The sequence below is a fragment of the Panthera leo genome, chromosome F2 (assembly GCF_018350215.1).
Source record: "Panthera leo isolate Ple1 chromosome F2, P.leo_Ple1_pat1.1, whole genome shotgun sequence".
In the NCBI taxonomy this organism is placed as follows: Eukaryota; Metazoa; Chordata; class Mammalia; order Carnivora; family Felidae; genus Panthera; species Panthera leo.
In genome coordinates, this window is record NC_056695.1 from 49,750,815 (window position 1) to 49,769,738 (window position 18,924).

Genomic DNA, 18,924 nt, shown 5'->3' on the forward strand with positions numbered 1-18,924 from the left:
TAACCAGTCAGATAACTACAATGAAGGCAGAAAGTGCACTACTTTACTGGATACTGAGGAAATACTAGTGTGGTGTGTAAGGCGCCCCTGCCCCCAGCCTCATTCAGCAAAGATGCGGAACAATGTACCTACGACCCATAGCATGGGGCTCAGGAAGAGGATGGGCTTAGAAACACACAGGAGGAAAGGAAAGGACTCTAACAAAGATACAGACGTCCATCCAGTCATTACCCAGCGCAAAGGTTCCCAAAGCTGGCTGCTCATCAAAATTGCCTCCAGAGGTTACAAAAATAATAATAAAATTACAGATTTCCAAACCTAAACTCAGATACACTGACTGGAGATTTGGGGAGGGTCCTGGGAGTCTGTATTCTCAGGGATTTCATGGAATGGAGCAGATGATCAGGCAGATAGGGGTACCATTGTTCTAGAGAACTGTGGCGAGCTTTGGACAGGATGGAATGCTGAATGAATAAGAACACATCTATGTGGTATCGATGTCATCAGTTGTGCGACATGCACACAGAACTTCCGTTCTACCTGTTGCTGAAAGACCTATTAATCCATCAAGATTTTTTACAAAAAGCATAACACAAAAACAAACAACAACAAAGGGGTTTCAACCAGGCTTGATACACAACAGGGATCGGCAGACATCTTTTGTGAAGGGACTGTGTTTCAATAAAACTTTATTTGCAAAACCAAGCAACAAGCTGGATTTGCCTGCCTAATAATACAGGAAGACTTTTTAGAAACGCATGAGTCGATGCAGGACGTGATGCAATGGGGACTCCAAGTCAAAAAAACAAATGGGTTCAAAATCCCTCTTACCACCAAGTAGCTAGATGACTTTGCAAAATTCACTTCACCTTTCTGAGCTGAATTTTGTCATCTATAAAGATGAATGAGCTGGGCTACAGAATCTCTGAGGAAGCTGCCCTCCCTTGGTCTCTGATTCTTTGCGAGACCGCAGTCTCCTGGAGAGAATCACCAATATGCTGTCACCAAAATTCCAGCATTTGTTTCTTCGTTCACGGTTGATCAGTGAATCATAAAGAACAACAGAAGCTCTCAGGTCATAAGTATGATTTGTCTGATGAAAAAAGGGAAAAGATAGCATTTGGTCAAAATAAACGTTATTTTCTCCAGACACAAAGAAGCAACCAGAACAGTTATTAAAATTTAAATGTCATACGCAAGTTCATACGGTTTAAAGTCAGACTCCCCTGTTAGTGGCTGAAGATCTGAAAATTGAAAGCCCTGCTTTGTCAAAGCAGGCAGTGCTCACTCTAACTGTGGTATATTAATTAGGGAGTGAGAGAAATCATCGATCAAAATTGTTTTTCCAAAAGGAAACCATTGTGGAGGTATGTTTGTACTAAATAAAGGCATTATGTTTTGCAAGTGGAAATGCTAATGCAGACAAGAAAATAAATAAGACATCATTTTAAAACAAGAGCCAGAGAAAAAGAGTGTTGAATTAGAAATCAGTCCTGATTTCTAATTCTGTCTCTGCTACTACCTAGCTCAGCCAGGCCGCTTCCCTCTCTTGGCACTATTCAGTCCTTCATAGACAACATCATAATAGCCCTTAGTAGGGCTCATTATTGAGCCCTTAATAGGTACCAGATACCGTTCTGGGTGTGTTAGAAGAAGCTAAAGCACAGAGAGGCTAAGTAAGTGGCTCTGGAAGCAGTATTTCAACCTAATTGCTCTCTACAGTGCTGCCTCCCAAAGCATGGCTTTCATGCGTCCCTTCCCAGCTCAGAGACCCGGATCCACACTTCCTGTGAGTTCACACTCCCCCCACCAGGCATTCAAGCTCCTTCTCCTCTGATCCCGACATGTTTCCCCACTGTATTCCTTGTTCCGCCTCTGCCCAACACCTTCCTTTATTAAAACGCTCTCCCTGCCTGGCCCCGGGGAAAGTGTCACCTGATTCCCCTGCAGAGCTGTGCTCTCCAGGATCTTCTCTCCCCACTCCCTGCCCTGGTTTCTCCTGCCTTTGAAGCCCTACCTGAGCCCTGCCTCTGAGGGAGGGAGCACAGTCAGAAGAGCATGGGTGGGGGTCACGTGAATGGGTCCATGTCCCAGCTCTGTCACAAACTCTGTACGGGAACTGGGAAATGTCATTTAAACTCTCTTGGCCTCAAGTTCTTGATAAATTGAGTGCTGGACTCCATGTGAACATTTCAAACTTGTGAACTATTGTTCTTTGAAATGGTAGATCCCTTCCCCTAGTTCACTCCTTAGATCACCGATTCCCAGGCCAGTACACCAGGATGCCTTGCTTGAAGGAGAGGCGGGTGACCTGAAGCCACTGTCACTCCTCTTGCCCGCCTTGGCAGTCTCTGAGGCACCTGAGGGATCTGCAGAAGAGAGCAAGAAGACACCAGTGTGGCTTTAGTCATTCATGCACAACCTCTACACTTTTGTGGCATATTGGTGGAGGTTATACTCTATCATTTACTTAAATGTTCTTTAAATCAATTCAGCATTTTTACTTAAACAAGTTCATTCTGAAAAGAAGCTTTATAAGCACCATTGCAAGTGGAAAACAGTATTATCTTCCAAAGTATAAAGTACCATATGCACACACACACCATATACATTATTTGTTATATACACAGATTATATACATATACATTATACACAGAGTATATACATTTCATATATACATATACGAACTATACATACTACTACATATAGAAACATACATATATATATAAGCTTTCTCTATATATAGTTTATATATATATAAACTATACATACTACACATACACACACACACACACACACACACACACACAGAAAACAAAGCAATAATATTACTGCATTACTCTAGCAAGGTATTTGCCTTGCAAAGCCAGCAGCCTACTTACTCTGTGTGTTAAATGGCTTGTAGACCCCATGCGAGGGGTCATGCTAGGGACTAGGGTATTTATACACCAACTCCTACCAGTTGCCAGTTGGGGCTGCTGCTGCTTTTGGGTGGTTTTCATTCCTTGGCACGCTGGCTTTCCTCGGTTATGAAAAAAGCCCCCGGGCAAAGGGCACAGAGGGGCACAGAGATTGGCAGCCGACGGTCAGTTGGAGAGCACTGAAGCAGGAGGGGGGGGGGGGTGGTTGGAGCAGGGCCCTCACAGCATCTGCAACAGCTCCGTCTCAGTAAAAATCCCTGCCATTGTCACCATGTGGTTCTTGCTTATAAAGCATTGAGAACCCTTCACTCTCATTCCTGAGTCCTTTTCTCCAATAAAAGACGTATTCCTGGCACAGGGATATTTATACAACTAGAAAATACTTTTGCTGAAAAATCGGCATAATTCTCCATGTTACCTACTGAAAAAGAGTTGTCGCTATGGAGTACAAAACTGTCGCGGGATCACTAATTCAGCTTGAATTAAATGAATAGTTTCCTCTGAATGTCTGCATCATTCAACCATGAAATCCTAGACAACTTCCAGAAAGTGGTGGCCCAGAACACCCTGATCTCACTCAGAATACTATTTATAAGAATGCCCTGTGTGCAGTAGTCTTTACAGACTTTTTTCTCCTTCTCAAATGTTCTTTCGCCTATGTAGATGGCATTTATGCAATTCAGAGAAAGGCACCGCAACAGGATTAGTCAGCAACGAGCCCTCTGACGCAGCTTCTGTGATCTAGTTAAAAATAGGAAAGAGGATGTTTTGCATAAGTCATCACCATTGTGCAGGATCAGAGAATTGCCCACTTTTTTTGGTTTCCACATCCTGTTACTTTATCCAAAAATAGATGAAAAGTCCGTCCCGTCCCCTGGATTTCTGGACGAGACCTTTGCTTCTGTGACCTAGGCTCCCTGGGCCTTCTTGTCTTCAGGTTCCTTCCTTTCACCCTCTACCATTTCCAATTCTGCCTCTCAGCTGCAGGCTCAGGACCCCTGCCTTTCTTCCCCTCTCCCAGGGGTTGTGAACTCCAGGGCCCAGCGGGGCCAGGTGGGGGATATCAGCTGTGAAGCCCGCCAGGTGGGCAGGTACACCAGCCTGTGGCCCATCTGACACGAAGGAGCTCTTCCTTAGTTTCTCACAGACCAACTGACTTTTCCCGGAGCAGCCAGCAACCTAGAGTGCCATGGGAACTCACCTGACCCTTAGGTGTTAGAAACAAATTTAAATACTAATTTTAAAAACTAGAGTAAAGGTCACAGCATGAGTTTGTGGTTTGTCATCTCTGTTCCATATATTCTCCTTTGTGGGTTGCCAGCTAGAAAGTGGGGTTCTCCAAAATCTACATCCATAGGTCTTTCTCCAGTTCTTGGTCTCTAATTTGGATGACGAGAGGGGCCTTGGATTCTGATTTTGGCTCCACCCCTTTGCTAGCCGTGGAACTCTGGTTGACCGCTTCATCTCTCTGGGCCCCAAGTGGCCTCGTCTGTAGGATGTGGCACTTGGAGCCAATGATTATGAGCCTGTGAGTCTGACAGACCCTCCTCTTCACCTCCTCTTTCTTGCTTTTCTTGATCTTGAATTCGCTACCACACTCAGTGACCCAAAAGTTTTTCAGATTTCCTCAGCCTAGGAGTCAGCCTTGTTTGTAACTCTGCTTCCGTGCAACGTCCGACCAAGTCTACTGCTGCCACATCCCTTAAATTTCCCTTCTGACCAGTGCTGACTGCTCCTATCATTTCCCTACCAAACCAGTGGATTTGGATCCATCCCTGCTTGAGCTTCTCCATCACCCCCAGCTCTAGAACTCTTTCTCCAAAGACAAAAAATAAAAAAAATAAGTTTAAAAGCATTTTGTTCAGCAATTTTCCCTGGAAGAACATTTAATGGCCATTTATAACCTGCATTACTTATCACATGCAACCTCCAAGTTGCTTTGCCGCCCTCGCAGGCTAATGAATCCACTCAAGCAGCCACATTTAATTCATTAGCTGGGCACCAGAGGAGGGTCCGGCAGGCTGTGGTGCGGTCAGGGGTGGTTCACAAGTAGCCTCTCTTTGGGATATCACGCAGTCACACTCTAGGAAGAGCTGTAAATATTTAGGTAGTATCTCAAATCTAAGTGTCTAATGCATTATGGGTAATAATGTTACCAATGTCAGGGGAGAAAGAAATCGCTGCATTTTTTTCCCCTAATGTCCAAAAGTACAGAAAGTATTCTCTTCCAAGAACCAAACGGGCAAATTCCCATCTATCCTTGGGGGAAGCTGAACATTGGAGGCAAAACGATGACAGCATTTGAGAGTCAAACCTCTCACCTCTTTCTAGTTTTCTGGTTGGTGAATGTATTGTTTGCTAGGGCTGCTATAACAAATTATCACAAACTGAGTGCCTTAAAACAACAGAAATGTACACTCTCGCAGCTAGAAGCTGAATAAAGAAAGTCTCTACAGAAGAATCCTTCCTTGTCTCTTCTACCTTCTGGGTGGTTGCTGGCAATCTTCTGCATTCCTTGGCTTATGGTAGCTTAACTCCGCTTTCTCTTCTGTCTTCACACTGACAGGTTTCTTTCCTATTCTCGCTTATTATAGGAACAGCTGTCATTGGGCTAGCGCCCACCATAATCCACCATGATCTCATTTTCATTTGATGATACCTTCAGAGACTCAATTCCAAATAAGGTCACGTTCAGGGTGTCGGGGACTAAGGACTGAAACGTATTTTTGAAGGGGACACGGATCAACCCAGTACGACAAAGACTTTCACTTTCCCTATAAGAATTACACCACGCACAGTATACAGAACCACCTCTTTAGACAATGTTTTTTTCTAAATTGGTCATAGCACAACTGCACGGTTAGGATGAACTTTGCATATCTGCTGGTGCACTTTAGCTCTAAATGCAGGCATGGAAAGAGCAGGGGCAATCAAAACTGGATTTTCAATGCACAGAGGCAAGCTGTTCTAAGGAACTTGGGTTTATACCCTAGCCACAATGAATGTTCTGCTGTGTAGAGTCCCACAGAGCTTTGAGGAAAGGATCCGGGTGGAAGATCTTGGCAATGCACTGAGCTGAGCCATGAGAGGCCTAGTAAGTGGGAGATACCGAATGTGGGAATCAATATGGTGCTTCATGGGAAGGTGAGGAAGAGTGGTGACGGGCCCCAACTGAGAAATGGGACTAGCTGTTGGACCAAGGACAAGCCTACCCTCACTGGCTGCAAGTGGTGATTGCATGGCAGAAATTCTGCCAGCGGATGTGAAAATCCATGTCAAAAAGAAAGGTAGAACTTGAACTGGCAGTAGCGGGCACCACCTCGGTGTTTCTTGAGTCTTACAAGTTTACAGCTGAGAAAAAAGCTACGGGCAAGCCACACTCTGTGAGTAGAGCAAGATGGATTCTAATAATGGGTCAGATAGAGCCTTCTTCATTAAAGTGATGAAAACCATATCAGGAGCCTTAAAAACAGAAATGGATGGGTCTAATAAAAATGACACGGTAACATAAAATTAAATGCGCACTGTGACTCTTGTTCCTCTATTTTCTTGAGTTAGTGTTCATATTCGTCAGTACTGAGGGCGAGACTGCTGGCAATTATAATCATGACAACGACCAGCAGGGGGCAGAGTCCCCAGATGTAGGTGAAAACGTGAGAGCCAGACATTATGTTGGGAGCCACATGCTTCTCCCGGAGACTCTTTCCAGGGCTGGCATACACTATGTGCGGAGGAAACAGTTTTGAAAAGAGTCAGTGAAAACGGCTGACAAGGAAACTTAATTTTTTGGCACAGAAGTTGTGGAGAAATTTTATATTTCTAGTTGGAAAAAAAAAAGTCATACCATAATGTGTTTAAGTGCATTTTTTAAGTTAATTCTGAGAAGACAATGTTCCCTTAATGAAAGACATTCTGTATCAGGACAGGATGTAAACACGGCTGGGAACTGAATAAGGTACAGCAAAGGCTAGTAACTAGAGAGGGGTTGGGTATAGCTTAATGAAGAAGCACATTGCCATGGAAACAAGCCACTAAGTGGACCGCAGCCATCTTGAATGCAGACACCCTATAAAGAGAAAGGAAGGAGACTGGAGACATGCCAGATGGCCAAGAGTTCTCAGGAGGGACACTGAGGGTAGTCCTGGCATTAGCTATATGGCACTAGAAAAGAGCCTAAGGCAGTCAAAAGCCACCAAAAGAGGGAATAAAAATTCCAAGCTCGTTGGGAATCTTGAATTTGGCCTTATTCATTTGCTGTTCATCTGTCGGTTCATGCCAACGAACACTGGCGAGTGTCTTCCATAGGCCAGGCACTGTACTAGGTAGCGAGGCTACAGAGAGGAATGAGATATGTCCCACCTCTCAAGGATCCTGCTACCCCAACCTGCTGTCTGGAGGAGCAAGACCTAAACACAGTCCTCCTTTCTCTCTCCCAGGCATCAAGCCTCCCGGAGCCCTGCAGCTCTGGTTCTGTTCCAGGGTGACTGCCAGGTCTCCTTCCTGCCAAGTGGCATCCTTGCCACCTTGCCTAGGATTCCAGCTCCTTCAGAACTGGTTTTCTTGGCCTCCGACCACAGCCGTCAGCTGCCTCTGCCCAGACATCGGTTGCTCATTCTGACCTCCTCCCACCGCCTCTTGCTGGGCTTTCTCAGAACCTGCCTGGAGTGTCCAACTCATTTCACTTCCTGGACCACCCAGCCCTGCGTGTCTTCTCCACAGGCCCTCGGGCACGGTCATCACCTCGGCAAGGCACACCTATTCCTGTCTCTGGCTTTTGCACGTGACCTTCAACATGGATGGTACAGTGACTCACGAAATCATAAGCTCACAGCATAAGCGGTTTCCTCAACCGCTTTCCCCTGCATGTCAGGGAACAAATCCTCCAGCCTCCTCCAATAGCACCCAGCAACACCTCTTCCTCCTCTGGTGCCACTGCCAGACTTCCTGTTCAGTGTCTCCACCATCCGCTCAAAAGTGCCCTTCCGTGCCTGCTGTGATCTCACCGATCTATTTGTAAATCCCCGCGGCCTTTATAATCTCTCTCTCAGTCTGAATCATTTTTAACCACAAACCGACCTTCCAGAGTGTGTTTTTGAGCGTGACACTGATATCACAATCCTATTGTACTCATGACATGCATGAAGTTTCACTGTTCACAAACTTCACTTGGCGCAGTTCTTCTGGCAACGCAGTACCGTAAGCAGGGCAGGTGTTATCATGTCCATTACACGGATCCAGAAATTGAGGGTCAGAGAAGTGCTGCAGCTTTCCCCAGGCCACACACTGAAAGCTCTGAGCCCTGGGCCCTGAGTCTTCGTCCACACCGTGGCTCACTGTGATCCTCAGGGTGCTTCCTTGTGTGAAGCCAGTGTCCTCCGAAGAATCTGAATAAACAGAAACAGCGACTTGTGCCTTCATTTTCCCGTTTCCCTTTAGATCCGGTGGCATAATTGTAGATCCTAAGATTTAGGAAGCTCCATTCTTCCTTTGTTGCCTACAAAGGGGGTGGGGGGTGGGGGGATAACCAAAGCAAACCCTACACAAGAAAACCCTTTTCTCGGGAACTCTAGAAATGGCAGCGCCGCGTGCAGAGTATCCGTGCACACTCCCCAGAAGCCTAGCGATTCTCAGACTCCTCTCCCTGTAACGTTTTTATCACAAGCTCCCCGAGGGCCGCGTCGACATCTTCCTAATGTGCTGTAAAGCTCTCTCCCTCCAGGCGGGCCTGTGCAGAGCCAGTAAATATTGATTGGGGAGGTGGGGGGGGGGGGGCAGGGGGGAGGCCGGGCGCGGGGAGCGGGGCAGCGTGTTCCTTTAGAAAGCAAGCCAGCCGTCTTGTTACTAGAATTCCCAGGGCAAGAGAATTATTTACAGCGAGCCTGGCCATACGGTGTAAAGCAACTCAGGGTATTGTAAACCACTTAAGAAAAGAAGGCAGAACCGGGCGGGGCGGGGCGCGGGGAGTAAATGAGTCCCGGGACGGCGGCCTGCGGCGAGGGGAGTCTAGAAAGCTCCGGCGCGGGAGGCAGAGGGCGGCGGGCGAGCTCGGCTCGCCCCGCCCGCCAGCCGCGCTCCCTGCGCCGCACCCCGCCGCGCTTCCTCCCCCCTTCCCCCCCCCCCCCACCCCGCGGGGGCTGCACCCACCTGGGCTGCGGCGGCGCCTCGCTCGGCGGGCCGTGCCGGGCGCCCCCGCGGGCCGTGTGGGAGGCGGCGCTGTCCCGCCCGGTTTCCTGCAGCCGCGTCCCGGCGGGCCCTGCATGACTCAGGGAGATGGCGCTGCCGGGAGAATTTGCTACCGATCGCGCACTCCCCGCGGGCTGCTGTGTGTGCACCGTCTCAGCCGCACCTCCCCGCAGACTTGTGCAGGTGCTGCCGCCTCCATTACGTAGGAGGAAACTGAGGCTCAGACCCGGGAAGTTTCTTGTCAACGATCTTCCCGCCGGTGAACGCTGGTTGTCTGACTCCAAAAACCTGTGCCCTTCACCTACTCTAAAAACGCGCTTTTACCGGGCATCTGATGGGTTTCAAAGATTTCACATTTTATCTTGTGTGTGCCTCGCAACCAGCCTATGACATGGACTGGATGAATGTTCTCCGTTGAAATGGAGGTTCAGATAGGCCTCAAGCCGCTCAGCTGGAAAGGGGCAGACGAGGGCGACCAGCACAGGCCCTTGGACACTGAGCCCAAGAGCCTGTTCACAGTAAATCTAACTCGGTGGTCATGTCTCATGACCATGAGCCAAGTCACTGGGAGGTTCCATCTCACAGGGGTTCAGCCTGGGGAGTGGGTGGATTGTGGACCACTGGAGAGCCGATAAGGATAAAGCATGTGGGCCCAATGCCTGGCACAGACAGCTGATCTAGAAGTTCTCCTGGAATTAACAAATGAATTTATCGCCAGGATGCTTATTACAACTTTGCCCTAACCCAACTGTTAACATAAGCAGCTCTGGTTTTAATAGTGTTTTCATAGTGACGGTTGCTGAGTCCTAATCTCTGGCCATTTCACAGTCTGTCACCTATCATCTGCAAGGATTTGGTTTCTTACCTCTGGGGAGACAGCTGAGGGTGTCACAGCCGGGCTCCTTAAAGTAAGCCATTGTCATGAGGACACCTGCTGTTCCACCCCTCTCTCCATCTTGCCTCCTAACTTTCCAACCAGCAAAACTCCCAAATCCCTCACTTACATGAATCAGTGTATTTTGAAAACGGTCACATGTGCCTCCTTTTTTTTAGTGTTTTCTTGTGGTAAAATAATACAACATAAAATTGACTGTTGTAACCATTTAAAAGTGTACAATTTAGTGGCTTTTCGTACTCATAAAGCTGTGCAACCAACACAACTTTCTAATTTCAGAACATTTTTATCATCCCCCCCAAAGAGATCTCAGACCCATGAAGCAGTCGTCTGAAAGGGTGAGTTTGAGCAAACTGAGTCACCAGTTACACACTCCTGTTAGGCACAGGTAGGGGCGGCCACAGGAGTGTGTAACTGGTGACTTGGTTTGGTCAAACTCCAACCTTTTAGAGGCTCTCTCAAGACAAGGACTCTGCTGGGGACGGTGCTATGGGATATTAGAACTCCAAAGTCTTCCAGAATACTCATGGCTGGCAGTTGTCAGAATTGTATACTGTATGCCTTAGAAACTCAGAGAGCAGCCGGCGAAAGTCAAGAATTGCTTGGGGGCTTGGAATGCCATAGCAACAGGGGGCACTAACCATTGACTTATCGCCACCACTCCTCCCCGCACCACACATAACAAGACATAAAAGGACCCACAGTCCTAGAGAAGGAAGGGTTAATTCTATCCTCAAGAGGTCTCAAAATATTCAGTTAATTACACCGATTCTGTTTCATTATGATTCATTGCTAACATATGTGTATGCAACAAGCTTTTCCTGACTCCTACTATGTTCCAGGTGCTGTGTTAGACACTTGGGAACAGCGATGAATTTACCCATTGAGGTGCTGGTTGCTATGAGGGATAGAAGGGAAGCAAAAGATCTGGCTCTTGGTTCTTTCTGGGTGTGGGCTGAATAGAACGGCAGTGTGGCTCAAGGTTTGCAGCATCTGGAGGAGGCTTCAGGAGGGGGGGCCAAGGAAGAGAGGCTTGCACAGAAGATTGAGAAGATTGGGAAGGGCTTGCTGGAGCTACAGGGGGATCTTTGCCATCCTCCTGCCGCCGCCACGGTCCTTCCCACACTGTACTGATGTCCTTGTCTGTCTAGGCTCAGGGGCTTCATTATATCCTGGCACGTAGTTCAGTGCCTGGCACATGTCACCAAAAAAACATTAAAGCTTTCTGCAACAAGAGGACTGAGTGCATTCTCTGCTATGTTACAGCTGAAGCTGCAGAGTAGGGCTTTGGACCACGTGCTCAGAGGCTGGTGTTCAACCTGTCCTTTCCGTCACTGCATGCGGCCTCGATGTCTTTTCCATTCTCGGTTCCTCATTTTCCCTACTTGAATAAAACCCTGCCTGAGCTCCTTCCTGGTGAGGTTTAACAAAAGGAAATGTAGCACGTACCTTAAGGCTCTTTGTTAAATTAATTGGGGAATTAATCAGTACAATGTCATTGAAGACAATAGAAATGTGAGTTTCAACAAGAGAATGTTTGTGTCGCCTAATAGGGTGAGTGGGCTGTCTTGGGATGCGGTGACTGGCGAACACTGGGGACAAGGCTTGGTCCAGCTGTTGTGGGTGGATCCAAGAATGCAAGGTTTTGAGGAGTGGATTTAAAGTGAGAATGTAAATACGGGTTCCTCTTCCAAACTGGGCTGGGAAGAAAAGACCACTAGAATCAAAATAGCTTGAGTCAAAAATAAATTGGTCAAGAAATTTCTGTAAGATAGGAGGAACTTGGGATGCCTGGGTGGCTCAGTCGGTTGAGCGTCCAACTTTGGCTCAGGTCACGTTCTCATGGTGTGTGAGTTCGAGCCCCGCGTCAGGCTCTGTGCTGACAGCTCAGGGCCTGGAGCCTGCTTCAGATTCTGTGTCTCTGTCTCTTTCTGCCCCTGCCCGCTCACGCTCTGTCTCTCTCTCTCTCTCAAAAATAAATAACAATTAAACAAACAAACAAAAAAATGAAGGAGAAACTTAAGCATACTTGTAGGCAAAAGGGAAGGCACAATAATAGTAATTGCTGACATTTACTGAAGGTTTATCATATGTTAGACGTCGATTGAAATATTTTCATTTAAGCCTCCCGACAATCCAATGAGGGAGACAAAATACTTTCAGCATTTGAGAGTTGATGACACTGTGGCACAGCGATTCAGTGATTTGCCCAAAGCCACACAGGTGGGGCTGCGTGGACGACAGGAGGCAGGATGGTCAGAAACTGCACCAGGTGAGGGGGAGAAGGTGGGTGCAGACGAGAGAAGACAATGGACGTGGTTGCTGAGAAGGCTCAACTGATTAACCGGCTCCCGAGGTTCCATTATTACCCTAGACTGGACTGCAGTTTGGGGATAATTAGACTGGAATTGATTTTCTAACGCCGAAACAAGACTCCTATTGTCCTGTGATCTGAGCTGGGTCATCAGAGCTACGGCAACTGCCCAATATTTAACCGGAGAGAGAGGGGAGAAGGGATTCAGACCCTAGGAGAAGGAGACAGTTGCTTTGTGACTGCACTCTACCAAGCCCAGCTCATTCATAAAGGGGTGATTTCATATTCCTGGAGCCTAGCACGTTACCGGCACCAAGTAAAAGCCAGCGAACATGTGCTGCGGAGACAAATGAGTGAAGTGCTCAGTACAGTACCATGTGGTTACGTCACAGAGAAGAGCCCAGAGCCTTCTGCACGTCAGACGCGACACCGGGCCTTCACACCCACCGTGTCACGTATAAAAATGTATTTAGTTATTTATACCCACCTCGTTTCAGAAGAGGCTTGAAGAAATACCGTCTCACTTCATCCTCTCACCGTTGCTTGGGTGCTGGTGTTACGATTATTTGTATTTCCAGATCACAAAACGGAGGCAGAATCAGTGGCCCAGTACTTTGGGTTATCTTGAGGCACTGGTGATTTGAGATCTTTTACGTGGGTCATGTCAGTAGAGTCAGATGGTACTGCCCAGAAGCTAGAGTTTCTAGGCCAGAGAATTCACCTTTAGATTTTGTTCTTGTAGTAAGTTAAGAGTCTGCCACAGCTGGGGCGCCTGGGTGGCTCAGTCGGTTAAGCGTCCAATGTCAGCTCGGGTCGTGATCTCACGGTTCGTGAGTTCGAGCCCCGCGTCGGGCTCTGTGCTGACAGCTCATAGATTCTGTGACTCCCTCTCTCTCTGCCCTCCCCCCCACTCTCTCTCTCTCTCTCTCTCTCTCTCGCTCTCTCAAAAATAAATAAACATTAAGAAGATTAAAAAAAAGAAAAAGAGTGCCACAGCAGAGCTTTTGAATCTCACCATTGACGATAGGGCCCCTATTCTCAGGTGATTGACTAGCTATAGACTTCAGGAAATAAGTTTCCTGATAATAATCACGGCCAGAGCTGACTTCTACTGAATACCTACTGGGTGTTGCCATTGTGCTAAGGGATTTCTTTACATTATCTCTTTTAAGCCTGAGGTAGACACCGTGACGACTCCAATTTAAAGGTAAGGAAACAAGCTATTCTGTTTGGAGGCGTCTGCAAATTGAAATCTCGGGCGCTGCTTTCTCCTCTAGTACGTGCAACGGTCTCTTTGATCTTTCCACTTGGATAGCTCACTAGCATCTCAGACATAACGTGGCCAAACCCCAGCCTCTGCTCTGTCTCTCAAATCTGGTGAGGTCGTGTTTTGGCTGAAGACCCTTCAGAGGCTTCTGGTTGCTTGTTCTGGCTCCTGCCTCCCTCTCAAGTGCTCTCTTTCTCTCTGTCTCTCTGTCCCTCTCCCACCAGATATCTCAGCCTTTGCTCCTTTATTCATACTTCCGGGTCCTTGCCCTCCCCAGCCCTAGCCACACACACTAGTCTCTGCAGACTCCTCCTGCCCTGTGTTGCCTGCTTATATTCTTACTTCTGGTCTCAGCTCATCAGTCACCTTCTCTGGGAAGCCCTCCCTGATCATTCTCCAAGTCATGAAATCTTTCCTCTCAGGTTCTTGTTTCACTGTATACCTCTTCTTTGTAGTGCTTGAACAGTTACAAATTTAGGATGGTTTGTGATTATTTGACCAATCTCTGTTTTTCTCAGGAGGGCAGGGACTGTATCTGCTTTTACTCACAATTTTATCTTTGGTGCCAATATCTGGCGCATGAGGAATACTCAATAAATGTTAGTTGCCCAAGGGCATGAGCCAGGAGTGGGACCTAGGGCAATATAGCCTGGAGGGCTTTATTTCCTCATCTTGCTTATGGGGGCGCTACAAGGTCTTTCTGGCTTTAAGTCTCTATGAAGCTTTCATTTCCTGTCTGAATGAAGTTTAAGTCTGATCTTGAATGTTATGAAGATTTCATCCAGCAAACAGCTCTCTCTCTCTCTCTCTCTCTCTCTCTCTCTCTCTCTCTCTCTTTCTATTCTAATACAAGTTTTGAGGCATAAACACCCAGAGTTTAAGTTTGGTTTTTGTGAAAATAAAATTTCAACACATTTATGACTTTGGAAGGACTAGTTGCAGAAATGTATTCATTTCATTTAATTGGTGACATCTCATTCCCCAATAATTAACTCAAATAATATGTTCTATGAGACGGAAAGATGTATGTTTAGGCGGCTCATGGGAAAATTTGAAGGAAAAACAGCAAGGCTTATTTCTCAAGTGGCTTCATAAATTACTGAAGCAAAAGCAACACTCACCTGCCCCTCAGCGGCTAACAACGTAGTCACTTTTCGGAGAGCCAATCGAAGTAAAGAGGAGGATGAGCAGTCCACCAATCACTACGGGACTGCCTTTGCACAAGCGTTTCTTTCATCTCTCAGTTTTAGTTGTGCGACTGTGCTATTGAGCAGCAATGGCCATGAACTGTGACCCAGAGGAGGCCAGAAGCTCCTACAATGGCATTAGATGGCTTCATTCTACCTTGATGTAGAACACTAAAGCAGTCGAGCGCAAAGAAATGACAGTAGCTAATGCTGACTGAGGATTTACAGCGTTAAGTGGTTATGCCTTAACCCATTTAGTTCTCCCCCAAATCTTGCAGGTAAGCATTTATATTCCCCCCATTTTACAGATGGAACATATGAGGCCAGGAGAATTTAGGTAATTTGCCAGACTATACAGGTAGTGACGGAGGCAAGTTTTGAAACTCAGTCCATTTGATTCCGGAGCCCCCGTTCTTGAATGCTTCCGTACACAGCCAGTGTACCCACCTCCTCTGTGGGAAGATGAAGTCAAGGAGGCTTGGAGCCGAGTGTCATTTGCGGAAGCCACACAGGTAAAAGGGCAGAGCTGGTACTGACACCGGGTTTCTAATGTCAACCCCACGCTGCATCATGCAAGGTGTCCCATCAGGCAGAGGCACCGACGGATGTGAGCAATCCCAGGAGTGGTAGGGCCAGGTTAACACTGCTTCAGGTGTCTTTCCCCATGGCTGGAAGGGCCAGCCCAGGGGAGCTCCCACGGGTCCCTGGCACGGGGAGAGGCAGCCCACTCAGGACACCGGGAGGAGTGTCCATGAGTCACTCGCTGGCCTGTGCTTCCCACCTGTGCTCTTGACTTCAGGTTCAAGGAGGAAAGACGACAAATCAGGATTCAATTCTTTTCAACAAAATGAACAAAAGAAAGATAACCCAACCTTCTGGCTGCTCCAAGAGAAATGTCCTTATGTAGGATGCTAGAGTTCTTAGAAAGAATTGAATCTAATTCCATGACAACAGCCATTGATTTCTGAAAATCCTGTCTTCTGCTCCTCCTGTGTTGTGTATTATTAGTTAGGGAGAGTCTAGCACTATCTAGGGGTGAGGTGATGCACTTTCACCAGGACTGTCTTGGGCGGTTCAGAAACCGTTTACCGAGAAGACATAACGCACATTGGGAACCCCCTCCCAGGTCATCCCCTGACGTTATCTAGGAACTGAGAAGTTATAATTAACGTACCTCGGTTTCACCACGTATAAAATGGAGGTAACCACAGCCCCCTCCTCAGAGTGATGTCGGAAGGATGGTGTGAACTAATACTCGTAAAGTATGTAGAGCCTTGGGGCACCCGGGTGGCTCAGTCAGTTATGTGTCCAACTTCAGGTCACGATCTTGTAGTTCGTGAGTTCCAGCCCCGCATCGGGCTCTCTGCTGTCAGCACAGAGCCCGCTCTGGATCCTTTCCCCCTCTCTCTGCCCCTGCCCAGCTCTCACTCTCTTTCAAAAATAAATGAACATTAAAAACAGATTATTAAAGTACATAAGGTCTTCATAGGTAGACTCTTAATGACTGATAGCTGCCTTGATTTTTTCTGAGCTTTAATGAGGTTCAGACAACTGTACATCATCCAGGGGTGGGTTCCTTTGAAAATCTTGACGAAGGAATACACTATCATGGTCAACTGGAGTCAAGTGGGCTGGGATTCACATCCTGGGTCACCCACTGACCAGCGAAGTGCCTTTGGACAATTATTTAACTTCTCTGAGGCTTTGTTTTCTCATCTGTTCAGTCAGGGTGATAATAGCATCTATCTCATAGGGCTGCCGACAGAATGGAGTGACAGCATGTATACAGAGAGCTTAGCACTGGTCCAGACATCTAATAAGGGCCTGACAAATATTAAGAATCTACTGAGCACATTTATGGGTTTCATTATGGAAAAAGTCAAAGGTCCTGTATTCTTGTGGAGACTACATACTATTTTTAGGCAAAAAGCAGTCTTTAGAAAGCCTGTTGATGCTTCCCTACTCCAAGGGCTTGTTACGTAAAGCCGACTGCCCCCTGAGGAGCCTCGAGGGCCAGTGCAAGGTGTATTTCCAAGGCTGACAGTTGAGCTCACCTGTGATTTTGTTGTTCTGTTCCCCTTTCTAAAACTTGCTCCTTTCTCTCTGGCAGACAGGCGTGTCTTCAAAAACGCAGGATTTGAAATCCTTTTTCTTCAGAAAGTCTTTCCCAATTCAGACAGTTTCCTCTAAATCCCCCCAGCTATGGTACGTTAATTTCAACTTACCAAGCCCATCACGAAGGCCCACCCTGTGGAAATCACTGTGCTGGTGCTGTCTGGGACCCAAGCTGTGAAGAACTTGTCCCTGTCCTCAAGGAACTGACAATTACCATGCGGCTGCAAGTATTTTGCACAGTAAGTATAACATAATTATTTGGTCATATTAGATTATCGTTCAGGCTTCAATAAAACATGGGCACATATATTTCAAAACCGGCCATTTATATTTTTAGAAGCTCCCTCGACACATAGTGGATGCAGTCCTGACCTCTGAACACAACCAATAATTTGCTGTAGTGTGAATTTTCATTTGTGAGTTCTTTCTCTTGGCATCTTTTGTCTTTTATTCTCAAGATGAATTCACTGAGGCCCTCACTGTGCCACTCAGTGTGCATTTGAGGGACAATGGCAGCCTGAACTAAGGGATTTTGTTCAGTGTTCTATAAACAGTGGGTGTTTACTAAATGATAGATCCGTTCTTGTTGTCTTAAAAACGTGTCTACAGATATTATTCAAAAAGAAGGAAAAGGAGAGAGTGGGTTTGACAAAAAGAAATCTAAATTAATCGATTAGGGGCTTGAGGGGGTTCCGTAGCAAGTAGCTGGGAAAGAAGGTAAAGAGGAGAGTTAAAGTTGGTATGGAGGAGGGGCAAGGAGCAGCGGGCAAATCTGACCTTCCACTGGTGGAGAGCCAGAGGCTTTACACTTACCCTCTCAATTCATATTTTCAAAGAACCTCTGCAAAGGAGGTGTTTATTATTACTACCTTACCAAGAAAGAAACTGAGGCTCAGGAAAGTCAAGGGTCTCAATCAACTGGTACGAATTCAGCTTTTGTGACTTTAAGGACTGTGACATGCCCACGATCCTTCCCCTAGAGGATGCTGCCTCCCCTGTCCAGTGGGCAGGCATAGGGGAGAGGAACGTTGGGAGAAGAGGGTACCAGCTGCAGCTGCAGAAGCGCACATCGGGACCTGTTGGACCTGCAGGGGGCGCTTGAGAGCCAGTCTCCACCCATCCTCATTTTTCAGCTTGTGCCCCTTGTTCACGCGCTGCCTGCTGGGAGCTACCAAGCATTTTGACCTCTGAGCTCTCTGCAGACCCCTGCTGTGCTCACCACCCCCCCCCCCCCCCCCCCCCCCGGCTGTGCCCTCTGTAACTGCCTCCTAGTCTAGGCTTCCATGCTCCTGAGGCTGCCAAAGCGGCCGGCTTCTTTCGAAGCCTGGTGAGCTTCCTTCCCACAGAGACAGCAAGGTCAAGACTTAGACAATCTCTGGGTGTTAATTCGTCATATGGCACAGAAATTGTAGCAAGCTTGTGCAGACCCTACAGTACAGGCTTCCTGATCCTTGCAGCAGCCTCAGGTGTTAGGCTGATACTATCTTATCTTATATATGAAGATACTGAGGCTCAGTTAGACCGATGAAACTGCACAGTGAAAAGGAGCTCAGCCTCATTAGCACAACTTTTCACTTAGAGAACAATTTGCCAGTATTGAAGTAAGGGGAGGATGTGCACACTGTAAGACCCACCAGCCCCACTCTTCTGCACCACAGGCATGTCCCCTGGAGGAGCTCGAATTGCGTCCCAGGAAACCTGCACAGAAATGCGTGTAGCAGCATCGTTTGTGATAGCAAAACAATGGCAACAGCGTAAATGCCTGTCAAGAGGACAATGGGTCAATAGACTGTGGTGTGGTTACATGATGGAAATTATGTTGCTAAAATGGATCATGAGAGCTAGACCAATCAAAACAAATAACTCCCAAACACCTTGGCTGTAAAAGAAAAAAAAAAAAAAAAAAGCAGGAATCAATACCATAGGCACTAGAAAACAAACAAAAACCCCCCAATACATACTATATAATGTTTCTATAAGATTTAACCCCATACAGCACAATGCTTAGAGATATGGGCAGGTATCGCAAAGGTATGGAAGAT

General features: G+C 47.0%; 1 long non-coding RNA gene across 3 annotated transcripts; it reads right to left on the reverse strand.

The window, feature by feature from the left end:
• Nucleotides 1-234: 234 nt before the first annotated feature.
• Nucleotides 235-9,119, reverse strand: LOC122210798. 3 transcript variants are annotated; one of them, XR_006198252.1, is made up of 4 exons: nt 9,066-9,119; nt 7,998-8,305; nt 2,259-2,369; nt 235-1,093 (listed from the first exon to the last, which is right to left on the reverse strand). It is a non-coding gene; the product is annotated as an uncharacterized LOC122210798 (long non-coding RNA). The 3 variants fall into 3 exon arrangements; XR_006198250.1 differs by lacking the exon at nt 7,998-8,305 and having other exon boundaries at nt 9,066-9,116; XR_006198251.1 differs by lacking the exon at nt 7,998-8,305 and having other exon boundaries at nt 2,018-2,369; nt 9,066-9,116.
• Between the last annotated feature and the right edge of the window lie 9,805 nt (nt 9,120-18,924).